Genomic DNA, 25,249 nt, shown 5'->3' with positions numbered 1-25,249 from the left:
AGAAAGAGGAGGAGCTGGAAATTTTGAAAAACATGAGGGTAGCTAAGTTCCTTGACCAGATGGGATATACCCTAAGTTGATACAGGAAGCAAGAGAAGAGATTACTATATCCTTGGCAATGATCTTTGCATCCTCACTGTCCACTGGAGCCATGCCAGATGATTGGAGGGTAGCAAATGGTATTCACTTGTTCAAAAAGGGAATTGGGATAACACTGGGAATTACAGACCAGTCGGTCTTACATCAATGGTGGGTAAATTGATGGAGAGGATTCTGAGAGATGCATTTATGTTGATTTGGAAAAGCATAGTTTCATTAGAGACAATCAGCGTGGCTTTGTTAGGGGCAGGTCATGTCTCAGAAGTCGTACTGAATTCTTTGAGGATGTGACAAAACACATTGATGAAGGTAGAGCAGTGAATGTGGTGTGTATGGACTTTAGCAAGGCATTTGAAAAGGTTCCTCATGGTAGGCTCATTCAGAAAGTAAGAAGGCATGGGATACAGGGAAATTTGGCTGTCTGGATACAGAATTAACTGACCTATTGAAGACATAGGGTATAGTAGATGGCAAGTATTCAGCCTGGAGATTGGTGACCAGTGATGTTCCACAGGGATCTGTTCTGGGACCTTTGCTCTTTGTAATTTTTATAAATGACTTGGTTGAGAAAATGGAAGGGTGGGTCAGTACGTTTGCTGATGACATGAAGGTTGCTGGAGTTGTGGATAGTGTGGAGGGCTTTTGTAGGTTTCAATGGGACATTGACAGGATGCAGAGCTGGGCTGAGAAGTGGCAGATGGAGTTCAATCTGAAAAAGTGTTAAGCGATTCATTTTGGAAAGTTGAATTTGAATGCAGAATGCAGGGTTAAAGGCAGGATTATTGGCAGTGTGGAGGAACAGAGGGATCTTGGAGTCCATGTCCATAGATACCTCAAAGTTGCCACCCAAGTTGATAGGGTTGTTAAGAAGGTATATAGTGTGTTGGTTTCATTAGCAGGGAGATTGAGTTGAAGAGTCACAAGTTTATGTTGCAGCTTTATAGATTCCTGGTAAGACCACACTTGGTATATTGTGCTCAGTTCTGGTCGCCTCATTATAGGAAGGATGTGGAAGCTTTAGAGAGGGTGCAGAGGAGATGTACCAGGATGCTTCCTGGACTGGAGGTCATGTCTTATGATGAAAGGTTAAGGGAGCTAAAGCATTTCTCATTGGAGCAAGGGAGGATTAGAGGTGACTTGATAGAGGTGTACAAGATGATAACAGACATAGAGTGGATAGCCAGAGACTTTTTCTGAGGATGGAAATGGCTATCATGAGGGAGCATAATTTCGATGTGATTTTAGTAGATTTATGGGAGATATCAGAGGTAGGTTCTTTACACGGAGAGTGGTGGGTGTGTGGAATGCAGTTGTAGTTCAGTCAGATACATTCGGGACATTTAAGTGACTCTTGGATAGGCACCTGGAAGATACTACAATGAACGGGATGTAGGTGAGTTTGATTTTAAAGTAGGATAAAAGGCTGGAACAACTTTGGGAGCCAAAGGGCTTGTACTGTGCTGTACTGTTGTATGTTCAATGTTCTGTGCTCTCTACTCTAACTGCAGTATGTGTATTTGTTTTTCACTAACATTACCCTTGCTTCTTTTACAAATCACTTTAAATCTAGAGTCATTTGTTCTTGTTTCCTTTCCATATGGGAACAGTTTCTCCCTATCCACTTTATCTAATGTACTCACAGTTGCGAAATCCTCCATCAGATCTCTACTTTGCATTTTTTTACTTCAAGGAGAACAGTTACAACTTATTTAATCCATCCTCGTAATTGAAGCTTCTCACTCCTGGGACTATTTTTGTAAATTACTTCTGTGCTCTCTCCAGTATGGTCACATCCTTCCCCGAATGATTGCCTGGTGTATCGGCCCCTACAGAAATCCTCTACAAGCCTTCCTCAGCTGGAAAACATCCACTGACTGTTCCTCTCTGTTTCCTGTTTTTCAGGCAATCCATGTTGCAAATGGTCCTTCAATTTCATGGCTTCTAACTTTCCTTTCAATTTTGTTGTGTGACACTCTATCAAACACCTTCTAAAAGTCCAAGTATGCCACACCAACAGCATCACTCTCATTGAGTCTTTCTTTTATCTTTTTTAAACAACTCCAGCAAGTTAATTAAACATGACCTCCCCTTTAGAAATCCATGCTCATTTTTGTAATCCATCCACCTTTTACCATGTGACTACTAATGCTCTTCTAAATAATTGTCTCTAAGAGCTTCCCCACAACTGACTGGTCAGTAATTGCTGGGCTTATCTTTATGATTAGATTAGATGACTTACAGTGTGGAAACACGCCCTTCAACCCAACAAGTCCACACCGATCGTCCGAAGAGCAACCCTCCCAGACACATTCCCCTGCATTTACCTCTTCGGCAAACATTACGTAATGTGTTAGGTAAGGGTAGGGGTATGGGTGGGTTTCGCTTTGGCGGGTCGGTGTGGACTTGTTGGGCCGAAGGGCCTGTTTCCACACTGTAAGTAATCTAATCTAATCTGTCTCCTCATCTCCTCATTTAAACCTGTCCCCTCTCACTCTATATCTATGGCCACTTGTTCCAGACTGTTCCCACAAGAGGAAACATCTGTTCCATGTCCACATTATAAATCCCCATTAACATTGTATATACCTCAATCAGGTTGCCACTCATTTTTCTGAACTCCAGTGTACATAAGCCCATGCTATTCAACCACCCCTTATATAACAGTCCATTCATCCCTGGAATCAATCTGGTGAAGCTCCTCTGAACTGCTTTCAGTGCCACCACATTCTTCCTCAAATAAGGAGACCATAGCTGGACACAAAATTGCAGGCAACGCTTTATATAATTTGACAACACTTCTTTACTTTTATAATCCAGTTTTTTTGCAATAAATGCCAGGAATCCATTTGCTTTCCTTAATGGGCATCATGGTGGCTCAGTGGTTAGCCAGGTTCAATTCCGGACCCCAGATGACTGCCTGTGTGGAGTTTGTGCATTCTCTTTGTATCTGTGCGGGTGTTCTGGTTTCCTTCCACTAATCCAAAGATGAGCAAGTTAGGTGAATTGACCATACTAAATTGCCCAAAAAGTTCAGGAATGTGTGTGCTAGGTGCATTAGTCAGGGGTAAATGTAGAGTAATAGAGGAATAGGACTGGGAGGGCATGTGTGGACTTATTGGGCCAAATGACTTGTTTCTACACTGTAGGGGTTCTATGATTTGTATTGGCTGCCAGTCTTTTCTCCCTCTGTCCCTTACAGCTCCAAACACTCTAAATATCCCAGTCTATATTTGAGTAATTGATGTCACCTATTATAACTATTCTATAGTGGTGGAAATACTCTGTAATTTCCCTGAAAGTTTGTTCTTCTACATCCTTATGTATCTACAGTTTGTCCATCAGGTCTGCCCTATCAACTTTGAACTCACCCACACCACGCAATGTAATTGTTCCCTGTTTTGTTCTTCAGTTTTAGGCTGCTTGTCCACAATCTGAGATTTCTTCCAATATGCTAAAGTTAAAATTCTCTTCTGCATATTTACAAATATTTGCTATACTTCTCTGTGACTTTTACAACCTTATATTCATCACCTCACAAATTTTCCTTTCCTCTCACTCTGGTATCTTGCATATCTCTCCTACTAGTCAAGCCATTACCAATGACTGTCTCACAGCTCTCTACATCCCGAGCTGTTGAAAATCCCTCCTTAAATATTTCTGTGTTTTTATCTTCCTTTAATAAACTTCTAAAATATTCAGTTTTGTGGAATTCCTCCTCTTGTCTCTTGCTTCAACTTGAAACATTTCTTCCCATTACCCTTAAGAGAAACCACCTGAGAGCTTTCCTACATTAAAGGAAATGAACGCAAGTGGATAGGATTTCCATGGGGCTTTATGTTCTCTTTTGCCATCACACCAGCTGGTTTCCTGGGGATTTATGTCAATCGATCAGAAGTGCTACTGGGGCTTGTACAAAGCATAGGTGGAAAATCTACTCGATACCCCGTTGAAATGCCCAATGTAAATATTTCACTCTGCTAGAGAAGTTCCAAAATTGTAACCAGCTCTATTTCATTTCCAAATTTGTTATAAGTTACACTGTTTGACTGTAAATAATGACATTAAATCAGAATAGGTTTGAAAAAGAGAATATAGCAAATGAAAAGACCACATCACAATGCCTCTTCATCAGGTTTTGCTAGATCAAGTAGCAGTATAACAAAATCAACTTTATTATCATCTCTATAATTAATTATATCTGTTCCTTCAATGGGTTCTTCCCATTGGAGATGCTTTTGGAAAGTGTGCGTATATATTTTAAATTTTAGTGCATTTTAATTGAGGGTGCATACATGAGGATCAATGGTCAGCATAGCATCGTGGGCTGAAGGGCCTGTTCTGTGCTGTACTGTTCTATGTTCTATGTACTTACACTTTTTAAAACTCACATGTTTAATCTGAACTTTCCTAATCTGAGATGGAGTGCCTGTTCCTGATTGGGTAGGCGTTGCTTCAAATGTATCTTTTCATACATGTCACATTTTTTCTTATTCAAATTATCTAAATTAGAATAATAGTATTAATAGACCTACTGACAAAATACAAATCAAGGTTCACCTCTCCTTTAAACTCCAAGTCATCACCTTTTAAATAAATTAATTATTTCAGTTCAAGTGCATATTTTCTTGGTGTATGTGGTTAATTTAACAACAAACCCATCAGTAAAAGCATGAATAAAATTCCAAGTAGCCTGCAATATGGGGAATAAATTTAAGGAACAAATCTACAGGAACAAATCTTTGTAAATCTTGTTCCCAGTTCTATGATTAGCCTTGCAAATTCATTCATATCTCAGTGCCTGCTAATATGCAATGAGCAATTCTAGTCCAAGGAGACTTGAGGCTGCTTTCAATATAGATTATTTACAACTTTAACAAACCATAATAAACATGTGTGTGCAGTGAGACCTCAGCTTTTGGTTTCTCAAGAACAGAGAATAGAGAAAGGACGTATAATCATTTGAACTATGAAAAGCACTGATTTGTAAAAATAGGATTATGTATTTAACATCTTCACGAAGAAAACATTAAATTATATAGCGGCATAGAATCATAGAGCTGTATAGCATAGAAACAAACCCTTTGGTCCAACTTATCCATACTGAGCAGATGTCCTAAGTTAATCTAGTTCCATTTGCCAGCATTGTCCTAAATCCTTCTTACCATTTCCTACTCATGTACCTATCCGTTTTATTTTATTACTAATGTTAAGTAAAAATATATTTTAAACCTATTCTTTGTAACTATTCAGCAGAAGTCGGCTGAAATGATTTAAAATCATAGACTCTAGATTTATAATAGTAGGCACGTCATTCAACCCATTGAGTCCACATTGGCTCTCCAAAGAGCATCTCCCATGGCTAATACACTTAGCCTGCACCTCCTTGGACAATATGGGCAAAATAAATGGTCCCAATCTAATGGCTGTGAAGGAGCAGAAAAGCCTAAATGTACATGTGCAGAGATCAACAATAGAGGTAGAGAAAGCAGTTAATAAAGCAAACACTTTTCTGCACTTTATTAATAGGGTATACAGTATAAGAACAAGGAGGTTATGATGAATCAAAAATAATATGGAGCAATGTTAGGTAGAGTATTAAGGTGCCACATATTTGTAAGGATGTGAGTATTTTGTAGAGAGTGCAGAAGAGGCTTTTGAGAATGATTCCGGTGAGGGGAAACTGCAATTTTGAGGAAAGTAATGATAGCTGTCAACTCATTGTTCAACAGCAAGCAAACAATAATGTTTTGTCTCTCAAAATGCAGACTTTTTTTTATTTTTTCCTTGGATGAATACACAAGAACAGGGTTTAAAAAACTAGTTCAACTCTACCGAAGTGTGCTACTAGGTCAAAGCATTGTCTTGCGTACAGGTAGTTCTTTTACAACAGACTACTGGGGTTTTGCGCAGCCCTGCATTATAGAAAAATCGCACTTTCGAAACAACACTTAAAGTGCAGGCGATGTAATTGTGTTACAGCCAACGCATGTTTTAAAAGTTTGGGCTTTAGAAACAATGTCCTCAATTTGTCAATCGTGTTACAGCGAATTTGCGTTAACAAAATACACATTATAGCAGAATGACCTGTATCAGCCCAGGGTTAATTGTTAGTGCGCTGTCAAGGTCACAGTTGAAGAACTATCTCCAATCACCCCTGCATTGCAGGTAAAGGAAGGCTCGTCATCACTCTGAGTAAACCGGATGAAAGGAAATAGGATAACTCTCTCACAATGAATGCTGGAATTGAACCAAGGTTGATAGGAATCATAGCTGCATAACCTCAATCAATTTTTAAAGCTCAGGATCAACATCAAAGATATCAATAACTTTCACTGTGATGTTCAACTCTCTGATCTTTAAGAGAGTGATTTGTGTAACCTAACATTTCAAATGATTAAGTTGTCACTTTGAAACAAGTTTTATTGGGGACAAAACTATAAAAGCCTTTATTGAGATGTATTGTTACACAATAGAAATGTCTACATTTACAGCCAGCATTTTCAGAGTGGAAATAGGAAAAGCTACTTTCAAGGATTAAAGGTTACATCCCTCAAGCAATTCAAAAAATTATCGAGCCACTTAGGATTAGTATTTGCCCAAAAGCTAGACATTCTGGAATTCTGAAAGGGATGCCCAACAATTCCAAGGTGGAACCTGGGGAAGATGAAATGAAGTGAGTAGTGATAGAGAGATTGAAATTGCAGTAACAGAAATAAGAACTTCAAAACAGAAGCCAGAGAGAGACGGAGTTTTAGAATCAACTATGCTTTAAGCAGTTGAAAGAGTTGAAGGAGCTTAAGCTGAGGAGCTGGAACTATATTGTGAAGACATCAAGGGTCCAGACTTGAGGCTGGGTCAACTCAGTTTGCTAAGTTAATTCTCAGATTTGAGAGGCAAAAGTAGAAGCTTTTTTTGTCTCTTTCAAGTGGGTGGCATAGCAGTTAAAGTGACCAAGCTGCCAATGGCCCTTATTACTACAGAGTGACCTTTTGGGTAGAGCTCACAAGGTTTACTCTCTCTTGACTGAGGGAATTGACACTGATTTTGAGGCAGTCTGTCTTAGGGGCAAATCAGCTCATGCAGGAGTTGTACTGTCCAAAATTCTCTGCCCTCAGGAAACATCCTGACCAGATGTACTTGGAAGTCAAAAGACTTAGCCAGTTTGTTTTTGACTAGTGATTATGAGCACTTCAAACAGAAGCCACTTACAAAAACTTCTATGAGCTTGAGGAGTTTGCAAACTCCACTTCTCACTCAATGAGATTATACCTCGAGGAACAACAAGTGACTGAGTCCAGGCTGTCACACTTGTTGATGATTATGGGGTGATTCACAACCCTCTGTTCCAGAAAAAACTCTTGCCTAGTCACCTGCAACTAATTGGAAAGGACTGACGTGAAGAGAATGAGAAGAAAATGTGAAGGTATTGGTAAAATGGACTAAGGGAGGGTAACATGCTGAATCCCATTAACTGGGTGAATCTGCACTCTGACCTTTGTGTTAGGATCAATAACTGTGAGAGTCATCCCAGTTTGCCTGCGGACAGGACTGAGCTTTTCCTCAGAAGTGGCTTAGTGGGATCAGAGGGTATAGCATTGACTTTGGTCTCCATGATGTCCATTCAGGCTAGAGAGACCAACAGCTTTGGGAGAAAGTGCCAGTCATTTTTCCCTGATCGTGTGGTCATGCAGTCCATGGCCAGAGAAGATCAATTAGCAGAGGCTATCTGGGCACTGCGAACAGAAGACCCTCCAGTTTGGTGATCAGAAACCCTCTTCAGGAGTCTGGAAGACCCCAGTGAGGTCATAAGTAGGACTTCCTTGAAAGCATCCCAAGAAGCTGTCCCACTATGAAAACCATGATCTCAGACTGCGTGCACTAAAGCAGAGGCAGTGCTGGTGGAAGGGTGAGGGGTCCCTGGAAGATTCTACATTAAGAATAAAAAGCTGATGAGGAAGTGATGGTTCCTCTCATTGAACTGCAAATGATGAGTGGACAGTGATATCCCAGATAGTGGTGCTGCTGAGATGCCATCAGAAAAACTGAGGCTAGCAACAAAGTTCCAATGGCTGAGCTCACATCAGTCAGCATTTTTACTGGGTACAGCTCCATGAGGATGCAGTGAGGTTTCGCAGAACCTGCCACACCTGCCAAACTGCAGTCAACTTGCACCTATGATACCTGCAACAGTGATGATCTTGTACCTCAGCTATACACAATCCACACTATCTGCATTTTGTTTCATCACTTTAGTCTTCAAAAGAATCTAACAATCTCTGAATTGAACATACAAGTTGAGGTTTTCCAATGGGTAGACTGAGAAAAAGAGGGGTAACAATTGACAATTATTCACTGGGAGTAAAAAGCTAGTTTTTTACTTGGGTCCTGTTTTTTTTTAATCAGGTTCTGTATTGAAAGATGAGTCACTGTATTCCTGAACGGTATTTCTTGGATGCATACACAGCGTGTTGTCATACATTTGTTGCTATTACAAGTTAGAGGACTAGGAAATGAGTGAAAACATCTGGTAAGTACTCCTAATTAAATCAAATCAATTATGCAATAACGTATATTGCCCTACACATAGTGCATAATAGATCAGTATTGATGAAAACTCACTTGCTAAAGATTCTTCACAGCATTTCATTTTGATTGCCCACAACAGCTTCATCACTGCTAGATCTAAACATCTTTCCCCAAATAGCTCCAGTGTCAGCTGAAGTACATGCATCACATCCTAATGTGCAGTCAGTTCAACAAGATCTGCTATGTTTACTCATGAGTGAGAAACTGTATTGTATTGCAAATTACCTCCTTTGGTATACACCTATTGTACAAGACTATTCACCTTGTTGACTGATTGACTATAGCTTCTCATGGATATCTAATGAAGTGGTACTAAGCCTGGTTTTGGATCAACAATGTAGAATAAGTACCAACATCTAGATGTTAAAGAAATATCTAGCTATTTAATATAGTACACCAAAGCATGAATCTTCTGGTTTAGTTTGGAATCCCTATTTCCAATGCAGAAGAGACTAAACATTGTTCGCTGAGACTTGATCCTGTTTTTCATTTGAACTTCCAAGTCAGGATCTTTTTAGCTAAAGCAACACAAACACATCTAAGGATCCTTGCAGCCAGCAGTGGAGAGGATTGCCATTGAGACCATATGTCCTTTTCTCAGTATTAATTCCCATGTTTCTGTCTCAAGATTCTTAACTCATCCTCAAAGGTATCGAGAGAAGGTAAGTGTGTGAGACAAAGGAGGAGGGTAAGAGTGGGTAAAGGTGTAAGTGCTAGGTGAGTACATCACGGTGTGCCAAGTGAGAGAGAGGGCTCAGGTTCCTGATGGGAAGGGAAAGGATGCCATAGTGGTATATAGGTACAGGTGGCAGGTGAGTGGGGGTTTATGTTGGCAGGTAAATGAGTGATGCCATAGGGGTCAGGTCAAAGGGAGAATTGGGAGCGATGAAGGCAGGTTGTTTGGTTAAAGGTTTAAAGAGCAAATGCTGATTAAATGTTGTTGAGTTGAACGAGACAGGAATTATAGCTGAGGAGTGGGGAAGTGTCAGAGGTGTTAGAGTTATGTTCAGAGGGCCATGTCCAGTGTGGGAATTGGAGGATTTGAGTCCATGGGAGGGGTTCAGGGGAGTCAAGGCTTGGACTGGGATATTCATCTGAACATACAATTGGGGGCAGGAGTAAATCAATCAATCCATTTATTTCCCTCCTAGCCCTCAATTTATAAAGAATCCATGTACCACTTCCTTAAATATATTCACACATTCTGCCTCGACTACCTTTTGAGAAAAGTGTTCCAGCCCTCTGTGAGAAAAAAAATTCCTAATTTCTATCTTAAATGAACAATCCCTTCATTTTAAGAAGTGAACCTTAGATCCGTGGGGAAGGAAGCTTGATCGTGTGGAAGCGATGGATCAGAGATGGAAAGGGATCTCCAAAAGTGGGAAACAATCTGTCAAGCATGTACCCTGTCAAGCTCACTAAGAATCTTATAGATGTCAATAGGGTTGCTTCACACTTTTCTGTATTCTTACAAGAGCAGACCCAACCTACTCAAACTTTTCTAAAAAGACAGTCCCTCCAGACCCGGTATCAGCCTAGTGAATCTCCTCTGGACTACCTCCAATGCCAGAGTATCTTGTCTTAGGTAAGGGACCCAGAACTATTCACAGTAGTGTCTTAGGCGTCTTATAAAGTTTCAGCAAAATCTCCTTACTTTTGAACTCTATATCCTTATCACCTTGCTATTACCCACTGAACTTTGATTCAGGGACAAGGACTCCCAAATTCCTGTGGTCCTTAGCTTTCTGCAGTCTTTCTCCATTTAAATAATATTCAATTCCTCTGTTCTTCCAGTCAAAGTGCATATACATTTTTTTCACACCATATTCAATCTGCCAAGTTTTTGCCCATTGAGTTAACCTATCTGTATCTTTGTGTTATTCTCAACATTTGCCTTCCTACCTCTTTTTTGTATCATCCTCAGATTTACCTGTAGTGCATTCACTTTCCTCATTCAAGTTGTTCATATGTGTTGCATTTAGTTTTGGCTCAGCACTGATCCCAGTGACACACCATGAGTTTCTATCCTGCTTGTTACCATCTCAGAGAATAGTAATAATTCATTGGTTATGATTTCCCCTTCATGAAACTAGGTTGACTCCGCTTGATTATGTTATTGCATCCTTTATAATAGACTCTGATATTTTCCCAAATGCAGATGTTAAACAGGCTGGCCCATAGTTATCCATACCTTAGCTCCTTTCCTTTTTAAATAAAAATGTTACATTGATGGTATTCAAGGGCGATGCAAAGGTTAGAGCCTACGTTGGTGTCCATTCCTATGTAAAGACCTGAAAGGGCCCTGTGAGGACAGAGGCTATTTTTGTTACAGACAGGCACACAGGAAGTCTCTGACTATAATATCCCTAACTTATCTGCATTTGTGCAAGAAATTATCCACCGGTAAATTACTGTGATAACAAATATGACTGTTATTCTTACTTTTCATGAATCTTAAACTTTGGGATTTCACTTTCTAATTTCACAATATTTAGAAACTACCCTTTTTGGTGCCATGTGGATAATCTCAAATTTACCTACATTGAACTTGAATTACCATAATTTTGTTTTTTTTTTGCTTTCTTGATCAACATCATTTTTCATACTTACGTTTCAATTTACTTTCTTCCAATGCTCCTCCCTTTGTGTGATCAGCAAATGTGGATTGTGGCTTTCGATCCCATTCCAGATGGAAATAAATATGGTGAAACTGGTAAGGCCCTGCTCAGATCCTCCCAAGAGTCCATGAGACCTACTATCACTCAAGCATTTTCCAAATTAGATCAACTATTTGCCTTTAGTTGCATGATCTACAACTTTCCGTCTGCAAGTTAAGACAGAATCCTAGATCTCCCCCTTATAAAAACAAATTGTAGCAGATGTTGAAAATCTGAAATAAAAACAAAAGGTGTTGGAGAAATTCAGCAGGTCTGGCTGCATCTGTACAGAGAGAAAGAGACAGAGTTAACATTTTGAGCTCAGTCCATGCTGATAGTCTTTGAGCAGCTGAAGGCTTCAAGGCACTTGGGTACTTTTCCCTCGATGCATCAGTATTTATCTGACAACTAGTCCATAATTCATCGGCATTCATCTCTCAATTTCCTTGTATGATCGATGAGAACAATTTTCCACCCTACGGGTTTTCCCACATTGAGACAGCCTTACCAGTTTCATAAATAGGGCATCTGCAGTGTTCTCTCCACTTCCTGTAAAACCATGAGATGAAAGCTAAATGGGGATTTATCACTCTTAACACAGCTATTATTCTATTAATTACTTTTTCTTCATTGCCATTAATTTTGACGAGCCCTGTCTTGATTAAATATTTGTTTCCTTGGGTTGTCTGTTGACCTCTTTCATTACTGTGACGACTGATGCCAAATAATTATTCAACACGTGTTCCATTTACAATATCATCATTAACACTTTTCAGTGTTGATCCCCACCTTACAATTTAACCAAAAATTATTGTTAAAACAAAAACTGGATTCAGCACAAGTGCCTTTTTTTCTCATTACCCTTTTTGTAATACGGTCTGTTTTACCATTTTTTCTATATTGTTCCAGTTATGCATTTTTGTTTACTTTAATTTCCTGGCCAAGTACCAGGAGATCACTTCTAAAACCTATTTGGCTATTTCAAATTGTTCAGGGCTAATTCACCCACATGTAATGTGTAGTCAAAGAGCTTCAAGAGTTACATACCTTAGCAAAAGGGACAAACAAACACATGAAGGGATCTGAAACCAAGGATATGAATTTTAAGGTTCAGGTGTTGGTAATCCCAGAGCCAGTGACATTCAATAAGTTATAAATGAAAGGGATTTATGTGAGAATCATAAAATTATATGATCACACAGTACAGAAGAGGCCCTTCGAACCACTGAGTCTGCACGACCAAACATACAACGTGATCTACACTAGTCCCACTTTCCAACAATAGGTCTTGAATATTATGACCCTTCAAGTGCTCATCCAAATACGTTTTTAAATGTTATGAGGTTTCCTGCCTCAACTACCCTCCCAGGTAGTGCAATTTAGCCTCCCACTACCTGTTTTTCACTTTAAACTAAAGGGAACCACTGTTTCCAATCCAATCCGCCCATGCCCCTCCTAATCTTATCAGGTCCCCTGTTAACTTTCACTGCTTTGAACAAAACGTCCCGAGATTATCCAGCTAATCTTTATTTCTAATCTGCTCCATCCCAGACAACATCCTGATGAATCTTCTCTGCACCTCCTCCAGCAAATCACATCCTTCCAATAGTGTGGAGACTGAGATTGCACACAGTACTCCAGCTGTGGCCTGACAATCCAAAGATGTGCTGGTCAGGTGAATTGGCCATGATAAATTGTCCACCATGTTCGGTGCATCAGTCAGAGCTAAATATAGGGTAGGGGAATGGGTCTGAGTGGATTACTCTTTGGAAGGTCAGTGTGGACTTGTTGGGCTGAAGGGCCTGTTTCCATACTGTTGGAAATCTATTCTAATCTAATCTAACTAAAATTCTATATAGCTCCAACATGACTTTGCTGATCTTACAACCTATGTCACAACTGGTGAGGTGGAGATGCCAGTGTTGGACTGGAGTGGACAAAGTTAAAAATCACACAACACCAGGTTATAGTCCAACAGATTTATCTGGAAGTATAAGCCTTCAAACTGCTGCTCCTTCATCAGGTAATTAGTAGGACAGAATCATGGGACACAGAGTTTATAGTAAAAAATCAAAGTGTCATACAACTAATGCGAAGAATTGAACAAACTTGGATTGCTCTTAAGTCTTTAATCACTCAGATTGGGTTGCAGGTTTTGATTCATTAATATGTAAATATCAGAAATTCTTTCAAGTCACAGTCCCAAGATAACTTAAGGTTTTATAAACAAAAGTGACAGGAATTTAAAAAGGATGCCCTTAATGGTATTAATATCAAGGTTACTCCCAGAGCTATCAGCTAGTGAGGGGAAGAATAGAAGGATAAAGCAGATGAATGTGTGGCTTTCGAGCTGGTACAAGGGCGAAAGGTTCAAATGTTTGGATCATTGGAATCTCTTCTGGGGTACAAGTGACCTGTACAAGAAGGACAAATTTCATCTGAGTTGAAGGGGACTAATATACAGGCAGGGAGATTGGCTACGGCTGCTCAGGAGGATTTAAACAAATAAGGTGGGGAGGTGATACCCAGGGAGATAGTGAGGAAAGAGATCAATCTGACACTGGTACAGTTTGAAAAAGGAGTGAGTCAAATATCAGCACAGGCAGGGACAAAGCAGAGAACAAGGCAGTACTGATAAATTAAACAGCATTTATTTCAGTGCAAGAGACTTAACACGGAAGGCAGATGATAAACATTGTAAGAGTATACTTAAGAGAGAAAACAGGAGGGCAAAAAAGGGGTATCAGGTAGCTTTAGCAAATAGGGTTAAGGAGAATCCAAAGGGATTTTATAAATATATTAATGACACAAGGGAAATTGGAGGGAAGAGGACAGCCGATGTGTAGAACCACAGGAGATGGGAGAGATACTAATTGAGTATTTTGCATCAGTGTTTTCTGTGGAGAAGGACATGGAGGAGACAGAGTAGGGAAATAGACAGTGACATCTTGAAATATATCCATATTACAGAGGAGGAGGTGCTGGATGTCTTAAAATGAATAAAGATGGATAAATCCCCCGGACCTGATCAGGTATAACCTAGAACTCTATGGGAAGCTAGGGAAGTGATTGCTGGGCCCTTTAATGAGATATTTGTGTCATTGATAGTAACAGATGAGGTGCCAGAAGACTGGAGGTTGGCTAACATTGTGCCACTATTTAAGAAAAGTGGTAAAGAAAAGCCAAGGAACTATAGGCCGATGAGCCTGACATCAATAGTGGGCAAGTTGACAGAGGGAATCCTGAGGGACTGGATTTAGGTGCATTTGGAAAGGCAAGGACTGATTAGGGATACCAAACATGGCTTTGTGCATGGGAAATCATGTCTCACAGACTTGATTGAGTTTTTTGAAGAAGTAATAAAGAGGATTGATGAGGGCAGAGCAGTGGATGTGATCTATTTGGACTTCAGTAAGGCATTCAACAAGGATCCTCATGGTGGACTGGTTAGCAAGGTTAGATCTCATGGAATACAGGAAAATTAACCATTTGGATACAGAATTGGCTTGAAGATAGGAGACAGAGGGTGGTGGGTAGAGGGTTGCTTCTCAGATTGGAGTCCTGTGACCAGTGGTGTTGTACTAGGATTGGTGCTGAGTCCACTGTTTTTTTGTCATTTATATAAATGATTTGGATTTGAACATAGGAGGTGAAGTTAGTAAGTTTGCAGATGACACCAAAATTGGAGGTGTAATAGACGGCGAAGAAGGTTACCTCGGAGTACAATGGGATCTTGATCGGATGGGCCAATGGGCTGAGGAACGGCAGATGGAGTTTAATTTAGATAAATGCGAGGTGCTGTATTTTGGAAAGGTAAATTAGGCAGGTTTTATGCACTTAATGGAAAGGTCCTGCAGAATGTTGCTGAACAAAGAGATCTTGGAGTGCAAGTTCTTAGCTCCTTGAAAGTGGAGTTGCAGGTGGTCAGGGAAGTGGAGAAGGCATTTGGTACACAGTCATGGAGTCATAGAGATGTACACCACAGAAACAGACCCTTCCATCCAACTCCATGACAATCAGATATCCTAAATTAATCTAGTCTCATTTGTCAGAATTTGGCCCTATTCCTGATGAAGGGCTTTTGTCTGAAACGTCGATTTTCCTGCTTCTTGGATGCTGCCTGACCTGCTGTGTGTTTCCAGCACCACTCTAATCTAGACCCTTATCCATCTAAACCTTTCTGATTCATATACCCATTCAGATGTTTTTCAAATGTCGTAATTGAATCAGCCTCCATCACTTCCTCTGGCAGGTCATTCCATATATGCACTACCCTCTATGTGAAAAAGTTGCCCTTTAAGTCCCTTTTATATTTTTTCCCCTCTCACCCTAAACCTATGTCCTCTGGTTCTGGACTCCCCGCCCCCAGGGAAAAGACCTTGTCGATTTATCCTATCCATGCCCCTCGTGATTTTATAAACCTCTATAAGGTCACCCCTCAGTCTCCAATGCTCTGGGGAAAACAGCCCCAGCCTATTCAGCCTCTCCCTATAGCTCAAACCCTCAAAGATCTTTTCCCCATGGTAGGAGAGTCCAGGACCAGAAGGAATAGCTGAAGATGAGAAAGGGAAGATTTAAACAGGACCTAAGGGATAATGTTTTCACACAGAGAGTAGTGTACATATGGAATAAACTGCCAGAGGAAGTTGTGGAGGCTGGTACAACTACATTTAAAAGGCTGAAAATGTGTTGCTGGTTAAAGCACAGCAGGTTAGGCAGCATCCAAGGAATAGGAAATTCGACGTTTCAGACAAAAGCCTTTCATCAGGAATAGGGCCAAATTCTGGCAAATGAGACTAGATTAATTTAGGATATCTGATTGTCATGGAATCCTGATGAAGGGCTTATGCCCGAAACGTTGAATTTCCTATTCCTTGGATGCTGCCTAACCTGCTGTGCTTTAACCAGCAACACATTTTCAGCTGTGATCTCCAGCATCTGCAGACCTCATTTTTTACCCGTACATTTAAAAGGCATCTGGATATATATATGAATAGGAAGGGTTTAGAGGGATATGGGTCAAATGCTAGCAAATGGGACCAGATTCATTTAGGATAACTATGACTCTATAACTCTATTTAACATGTAGAGACGGTTTGACCATTAATTTGATTTGATCTGTTATTGTCACATGTACAGAGATACAATGAAAAGTATTGGTTGTGTGCTAACCAGGCAAATCATACCATACGTAAGTACATTAGGGTAATAGGACAGAATGCAGAATGTATAGAGAAGGTGCATAGAAAGATCAACTCCAATTTCAGAGAGGTCCATTCAAAAATCTAATATGAGTGGGGAAGAAGCTGTTTATTAGTACATGTACTTTAAACACTTGCATCTTCTGCCCAACAGAAGAGTTAGTTTGTATTTTTCTTACAGTGCCCCATCAGGAACTCTTTAAAAATGACACTAGGTCTTGTTTTAAAAGAGTAGAAAGAAGGATTTCTCACCAAAACATGAACTATCAGGGGTTGGTAACCACAGCCCAGTCCAACAGCTCCATCGAATTGTTTTCAGTACTGGAGGCTGACAACCTGCAGGGCATCAGATAATGTATCAGCAATATCTGGCTTCTGTCAGAAGCTTTCATATAATTATTTTGAATCAGATTACATAAAGTACAACCTTGAGATAAGATTTCATATAAAACATCACGTAAGCCTTTAAATTTCTCTGTAAAGGTCGATAAAAGAGAAATAATTTGTCGTAGTCACCTTTAGTAATTGAATTCTGCTAATCATTCGTCATGACAGAAGTCTTCCTGGGTAACCTCATTTGCAGTTTGTTCACACACACCTTCAAAGACAAAGGTTCAGCTGAAAACCTAAATTACAGACTCGTAATGTAGGAACTTCATAATGGGGCTCAATTAAACTAGAGTACAGACAAGGAAACTTATTGTGACAACTCCTAATAACAGTTTTTGCACTAATCATAGCAATAAATAATTCATACCTGCTGTAAATGACACTCTATTAAAGAATAATAATGATTTTTCAGCCACTAAGCTAGACCTCATCTATTATCTTTTACAAAACAGCTATTTGCTAGCTGTAATTAGAAAGTCAGTTACACATTCAAGGATGTAATTAAAGAAAATGAATAGTAAACTCCAAGAAAGGCCCAAGAACCCATATTTTGCCCTACTCCTTTCAACATGATTAATCACGATTTCCAATGCAATATCAGTCCGTTTAATGAACCAAGTGGGATGATGAATTATTAAACTAATAGGGCGGGGGTGAGTGGGAAAAGAATTCAGCAGAGAGAGCAAGCATAAAGTTAAGCTGATTTGTGTTATCCTGGGACTAAGGGAAATGGGACATAAGAAATTCGAACACAAAGTCTCTAACCCTCTGTATTCCCATGCTCTACTACCCATAGTGGTTCAGACCAGATTTGAAGCCTTAACTCTGTTTTTCTCTCTCTGCAGATGCTGTCAGACCAGCTGAGATTCTCCAGCATTCCCTGTGTTTGTATGAACTGCTCCCAGATGTGGGGCTATGAGAATGGAACAGGTAGACCTGTACAATAGTTGTGGCTAAATAAGAGGTAGGATGCATTGACGGCCCTTTACTTTGACTTTATGCAATAACAGCTATATATTGTCCATTCACAAGAATAATACCAGAAACTGGTGATGGACATGAGCCTGAATTCTATTTAATCCGGGTTCAAGAGGAACTGGTCAGCAGAAGCCAAAGAGGAGAATGTGGAATAACATTTTTCATTGCCTGTGATTGGCTGTGGGTCGGTCTGATGGCCTAGTTCCTGTGTTTGCAAGCTGGGGGTGAGGGCTGATGTCCATTTTACCTTCCTTGTTTTTGAGAGCCACCACATAGGGGAAAATAATTAATAAAAATTTGCAAATGACAAATTACGGTTTGACTCCTCCTGTATATCGGTAAGGCCACAATGTACCCAAAAATGGAGCTCCAGTATGACTAGTATGTCATTACAAAGTGTTTTTTTTAAGTTGTGTTTTTCCCTCAAAGTAATACCTCCCAAAGGATTGAGACTGTTTTAGGAGTTTCACTCTTTCAAAAACTTCAACTTGAAATCACACCATCTCTTTGTAGCTCAGGCTTTCTTTAAAATCATCCTCTGATAGACTCTGCTGAGGCGCAGCACAGTGGCTCAGTGGTCAGCGCTGCTGCTTCAAAGACCGAGGTTCAATTTCAGCCTTGGGTGACTGTCTATGTGGAGTTTGCACATTTGCCCCATGTCTGCATGGGTTCTCTCTGGTGTCCTGATTTCCTTCCACAATCCAAAGATGGACAGATGAGATGAATTGGCCACAGCAAATGCCTATAGTGCTGAGGGGTATTAATCAGGGATAAATGTAGGGGAATGGGTTTGGGTGGGGTACTGTTCAGAGGGTTAGTGTGGACTTGTTGGGTCAAAGGCCTTGTTTCCACTCTGTAGGGATTCTAAATTCTAATTAAACCCTAGAGAATATAGTCCTACCATCTCAGAGAGCATTCCCTCCAAAGTCTGAAAATTGTTCTTCAGATAAGGAGGCCAAAACTACGCATAATACTTCAGTTGTGATCGCACTAAAGCCATGTGCTGCAGCAGCTAGATATCCAGTCCTCCTGTACTCGAATCCTCTCACTATGAGCACTAACGTACCATTTGTTTTCTTCACTGGCTGCTGCATCTACATGTGTTGACAATAGTGAGAAGGAAAATGTGGTTTCATGTCCACATGACTAATCTTGTACTTTGCTCAGAAATGGGGTCCTGGATATCAATTCCCAATTCCTGGAGCGTTCTCAAAACTCCAGGAGGACTGAGAACACTGGTCTCGATCTCAGTCTCTGTCACATTCAGCATCCCATGTCTGCTTTTGCATTTCACAGCGCTTATGTTTTCCTTTTGTTTCTTCTCTATCTCTCTGCAGCATCTTTCTGATTTATTCCTTTCTGCTCCTATCCCCATCTTTAGTTGTTTTTTCAAGTCAAAACAAAGTCGGCGGCATGGTGGCACAGTGGTTAGCACTGCCGCCTCACAGCGCCAGAAACCCGGGTTCAATTCCCGCCTCAGGAGACTGACTGTGTGGAGTTTGCACATTCTCCCCGTGTCTGTGTGGGTTTCCTCCGAGTGCTCTGGTTTCCTCCCATAATCCAAAAATGTGCAGATTAGGTGAAATGGCCGTGCTAAATTGCCTGTAGTGTTAGGTGAAGGAGTAAATAGGTCTGGGTGGGTTATGCTTTGACGGATTGGTGTGGACTTGTCGGGCCGAAGGGCCTGTTTCCACACTGTAAGTAATCTAATTAGCGCGTTTTGCTAAAGTTACACAAGACCTCAGCTGAAACACTGTGAGCATATTTCGGCCCCTTATCTAAGTAAAGATATCTTGGTATTTGAGGCAGTCCAGAGAAGTTCACTAGGATGAAACAAGGTATGGAGGGACTGTCTAATGAGGAGACATTAAGTTTATTACGTCTGTGCTCTTTAAAGAATGAGTGGCAATCTTTTTGAAACATGCAAGATTCTGAGAGGACTTGACAGGGTAGATGTAGAAAGTATGCTGTAGTGTAGAAAGATAATTTTAAAAAGTCTATGATGTGCTTATCTTCATTGGAAAGGGCATTGAGTAGAAAGATAGGCAAGTTATGCTGTAACTTTATAGAAATTTACTGAGGCCACACTTGGAAAATTATGTACAGTTCTGGTCATCGCACTATCAGAAGGATGTGAGTGCTTTGAAGTTTTACCAGGATGTTCCCTGTATGGGGGATTTTAGTTATGAAGAAAGGTTGATGCTCCTGCCGACTTCACCTGCAGGAAGTGCAGCCAGCTCCAACTCCTCACAGACCACGTTAGGGAACTAGAGCTGGAGTTGGATGAACTGAGGATTATTCGAGAGGCTGAGAGGGTGATAGATAGAAGCTACAGGGACATAGTTACGCCAGAGAACAGAGGTAGCTGGGTAACAGTTAGAGGTGGGAAGGGGAGGAAGCAGGCAGTGCAGGGATCCCCTGTGGTCGTTCCCCTAAACAATAAGTATACAGCTTTGGAAACTGTTGGGGGGGACGGCCTAGCAGGGGTAAGCTGAAGTGACCGGGTCTCTGGCACGTGGTCCGGCTCTGTCGCTCAGAAGGGAAAGGGGGAGAGGAGGAGAGCGCTAGTTATAGGAGACTCTATAGTTAGAGGGACAGACAGGTGGTTCTGTGGACATGAGCGAGACTCTCGGTTGGTTTGTTGCCTCCCGGGTGCCAGGGTCCGAGATGTCTTGGGCCGTGTCTTCAGAATCCTTAAGGGGAGGGTGTGCAGCCAGAAGTCGTGGTACACATTGGCACCAATGATATAAATAGGAAGAGGGGTGAGAAGGTCATTCAGGAGCTCAGGGAGTTAGGCTGGAAGCTAAAAGCTAGGACGGACAGAGTCGTCATCTCTGCGTTGTTGCCGGTGCCACGCAACAATGAGGCAAGGAACAGGGAGAGAGTGCAGTTGAACATTGGCTGCAAGGATGGTGTAGGAGGGAGGGATTCAGGTTTTTGGACAATTGGACTGCATTCTGGGGAAGGTGGGACCTGTACAAGCAGGACGGTTGCACCTGAACCAGAAATGGTTTATTTTTGCTGTAGAAAGGCACTTCTAGGGGGATCTGCCTTTGGAGGTAGTATGGGCTGAAGTCAGGAATAGGAAAGGAGCAGTCATCTTGTTGGGTGCTTATTACAGGTCCCCTAATAGCAGCAGAGATGTGGAGAAACAGATTGGGAAACAGATATTGGAAAGGTGCAGAAGCCACAGGGTAGTAGTCATGGGTGATTTCAACTTCCCAAATATTGATTGGAAGCTCTTTAGATCAAGTAGATTGGACGGGGCGGTGTTTGTGCAGTGTGTCCAGGAAGCTTTTCTAACTCAGTATGTAGATTGTCCGACCAGAGGGGAGGCCATATTGCATTTGGTACTCGGTAACAAACCAGGACAAGTGATGGGCTTGTTAGTGGGTGAGCATTTTGGTGATGGTGACCACAATTCTGTAACTTTCACCTTGGTTATGGAGAGGGATAGATGCGTGCAACAGGGTAGGTTTTACAATTGGGGGAAGAGTAAATATGATGCTGCAAGACAGGATCTGAGGAGCATAAGTTGGGAGCATAAGCTGTCAGGGAAGGACGTCATTGAAATGTGGAACATTTTCAAGGAACAGATACGATGTGTCCTTGATATGTATGTACCTGTCAGGAAGGAAAGAGGTGGTCGTGTGAGGGAGCCTTGGTTGACGAGGGAGGTTGAATGTCTAGTAAAGAGGAAGAAGGAGGCTTACATAAGGTTGAGGAAACAGGGTTCAGACAGGGCGTTGGAGGGATACAGGATAGCCAGGAGGGAGCTGAAGAAAGGAATTAGGAGAGCTAAGAGAGGGCATGAAAAATCTTTGGCAGGTAGGATCAAGGATAACCCCAAGGCCTTTTATGCGTATGTGAGAAACATGAGAATGACAAGAACGAGGGTAGGTCCAATCAAGGACAGTAGTGGGAGACTGTGTATTGAGTCGAAAAGAGATAGGAGAGGTCTTGAATGAATACTTTTCTTCAGTATTTACAAATAAGAGGGACCGTATTTTTGAAGAGGAGAGTATGGAATGGACTGGTAAACTAGAGGAGATACTTGTTAGGAAGGAAGATGTGTTGAGCATTTTGAAAAAATTGAGGATAGACAAGTCCCCCGGGCCTGACGGGATATATCCTAGGATTATGTGGGACGCAAGAGAGGAAATTGCAGAGCCATTGGCAATGATCTTTTCGTCTTCACTGTCAACGGGGGTGGTGCCAAGGCGAATGTTGTGCCCCTGTTCAAATAAGGGAATAGGGATAACCCTAGAAATTACAGGCCAGTTAGTCTTACTTCGGTGGTAGGCAAAGTAATGGAAAGGGTACTGAGGGATAGGATTTATGAGTATCTGGAAAGGCACTGCTTGATTAGGTACAGCCAGCACGGATTTGTGAGGGGTAGGCCTTGACTTACAAGTCTTGTGAATTCTTTGAGGAGGTGACCAAGCATGTGGATGAGGGTAGAGCAGTGGATGTAATGGATTTTAGTAAGGCATTTGATAAGGTTCCCCATGGTAGGCTTATGCGGAAAGTTAGGAGGCATGGGATAGTGGGAAATTTGGCCAGTTGGATAGAGAACTGGCTAACCGGCCGAAGTCAGAGAGTGGTGGTAGATGGTAAATATTCAGCCTGGAGCCAAGTTACAAGTGGAGTTCTGCAGAGATCAGTTCTGGGTCCTCTGCTGTTTGTAATTTTTATTGACAACTTGGATGAGGGAGTCGAAGGGTGGGTCAGTAAATTTGCAGACAATACGAAGATTGGTGGAGTTGTGGATAGTGAGGAGGGCTGTTGTCGGCTGCAAAGGGACTTAGATATGATGCAGAGCTGGGCTGAGGAGTGGCAGATTGAGTTCAACCCTGTCAAGTGTGAGGTTGTCCATTTTGGAAGAACAAATAAGAATGCGGAATACAGGGTTAACGGTAGGGTTCTTAGTCAGGTGGAGGAACAGAGGTATCTTGAGGTCAATGTACATAGATCTTTGAAAGTTGCCACTCAGGTGGATAGAGCTTGTAAGAAGGCCGATGGTGTATTAGGGTTCATTAGCAGAGGGATTGAATTCAAGAGTCGTGAAGTGATGTTGCAGCTCTACAGGACCTTGGTAAGGCCACATTTGGAGTACTGTGTGCAGTTCTGGTCACCTCACTTTAGGAAAGATGTGGAAGCTTTGGAGAGGGTGCAGAGGAGATTTACCAGGATGTTGCCTGGAATGGAGAATAGGTCGTATGAGGATAGGTTGAGGGTGCTAGGCCTTTTATCATTGGAACAGCGAAGGATGAGGGGTGACTTGATAGAGGTTTATACGATGATCAGGGGAATAGATAGAGTAGACAGTTAGAGACTTTTTCCCCAGGTACAACAGAGTGTTACAAGGGGGCATAAATTTAAGGTGAAGGGTGGAAGGTATGGCGGGATGTCAGGGATAAGTTCTTTACCCAGAGAGAGGTGGGGGCATGGTATGCGCTGCCTGTGGGAGTGGCAGAGTCAGAATCATTGGTGACCTTTAAGCGGCAATTGGCTAGGTACATGGATAGGTGCTTAAGCTAGGATAGATGTTCGGCACAACATTGTGGGTCGTAGGGCCTGTTCTGTGCTGTATTGTTCTATGTTCTAGGTTCAATGTTGAATAGACTGGGTTTGTTTTTACTGGAATGCAGGAGGTTGAGGGTGATCTGATAGAAGTTTACAAGATTGTGAATGACATGGAGAAAGTGGAAAATTTGAAGTTTTTTTAAGGTTGAAGGGGTCAATTACTAGGGAACTTAGGTTAAAGATACGAGGTGGGGGTGGGGGGCATGTTTAAAAGAGATGTGCGAGGCAAGATTTTCACACAATGGGTGGTGAGTGCCTGGAACACACTGCCAGAGGAGGTAGTGGAAGCAAACACAAAGTAGCATTCAAGGAGTTCCTGGTTGAATACAAGAATAAGAAGGGAAGAAAGGGATATGGATTCTGAAAGTGAAGGCAGTTTGAGAATGGAAGGGCAAAATGTGCCAGCACAGGCTTGGAGGGCCTAGGAGCCTGTACCTGCGCTGTATTGTTCTTTGTTATTCTTTGTTATTTCCCCCTGGGAGTTTCTACAACAAGCGAGCCCAATCTCAAACTAAGGTTTGCACACTTAAGATAAGGATGAGGATGAATTTCTACTCTCAGAACAGTGATTCCGTGGAATTCTTTATCACAGTGAGCTGTTGAGGTTCAGTCATTATGTGTTTTTAAGGTTGAGATGGACAGATTCTTAATCAGTAAGGAAATTGAGAGATATGGGAAAAAGGCATGGAAGTGGAGTTGAGGATTACCGGATCAGCCATGGTCTCATTCAATGGTGGAACAGGCTTGATAGAAAACAAGAGCTCCTTTGTCAATTTTTCCTCACCTCCCACCCACGTCATTGCCCCTTTTGCTGATATGTCGTCAATTCTCTGTTTACACTTTTATGGGTATTTTGGCATTTTTCTGACACTTCATCCAATGGTCATGTCTGAGTGTGAGCCATGAGCCAAGGGAGGAATCGTATCTGAGCTCCACTGCTATCCTCAACCAACATGAACTCTTCCAAGGCAAACAGGAGATATTGCTGCATTTGTATTCAATAATCTTGGCACTGCACCCAGTTGTGACATCCATGCCATCACCTCAGTTCATATCAACTAACAGGGCACAAACTCAGCAACAACTTATCTGTCCAACTAAGAAATATCAGCAAAACCTGAATATCAAAGCTGAGGAATCAAAGTACTTTCATATCTTTAGCTACTGTATTCAGTAGGGATTTACAAATCCCAATATCTATTTTCAATGCAACTGAGGTTGAATTGGAGTCTCCCAAATCCCAAACTCATTATGATTCATGATTTCCATGGCAACAGTTTAAAATAAGATGCATGTAGGTTTCCCATTGTTCTGGGAAAGGAACCGGCTTACACTTTCCAAATCATTTCCAGAGAAATAAAGATTGCTTATCACTGCCTGATTTAGCTACTTGTTGTGATCAACTGCAGCTCAATAGGTAACTTGCAATGAGTTAGAAAGTTACAAACTCTTGTACCATATCCAGAAACTTGGCCATGAATATTGGGCTGAAACTTGTCAGAAGTGTTGTCTTTTGAAATGATAAGCCAAGCCCTCTGCTCTCTCAACTGGATATAAGAGATTCCATTCAAAGAGATTTTCCCTGGAGTCCTGGTCAATATTTATTTGTAGACAAACATTATTCTAACAAAATGACAGACTATTATCACTTTGTCTCCTTGAGGCAGTAAAGTACTTGGAAACATTCTGAAATAACCGAAGTTGCTATATAAATACAAATCTTTCCGTGTAATGTCAGAATTCTGAAGAGCG

This window comes from Hemiscyllium ocellatum, chromosome 13 (genome assembly GCF_020745735.1).
Source record: "Hemiscyllium ocellatum isolate sHemOce1 chromosome 13, sHemOce1.pat.X.cur, whole genome shotgun sequence".
In the NCBI taxonomy this organism is placed as follows: domain Eukaryota; kingdom Metazoa; phylum Chordata; class Chondrichthyes; order Orectolobiformes; family Hemiscylliidae; genus Hemiscyllium; species Hemiscyllium ocellatum.
The sequence above is the reverse complement of the archived record's forward strand: the minus strand, read 5'-3'. Positions refer to the sequence as shown.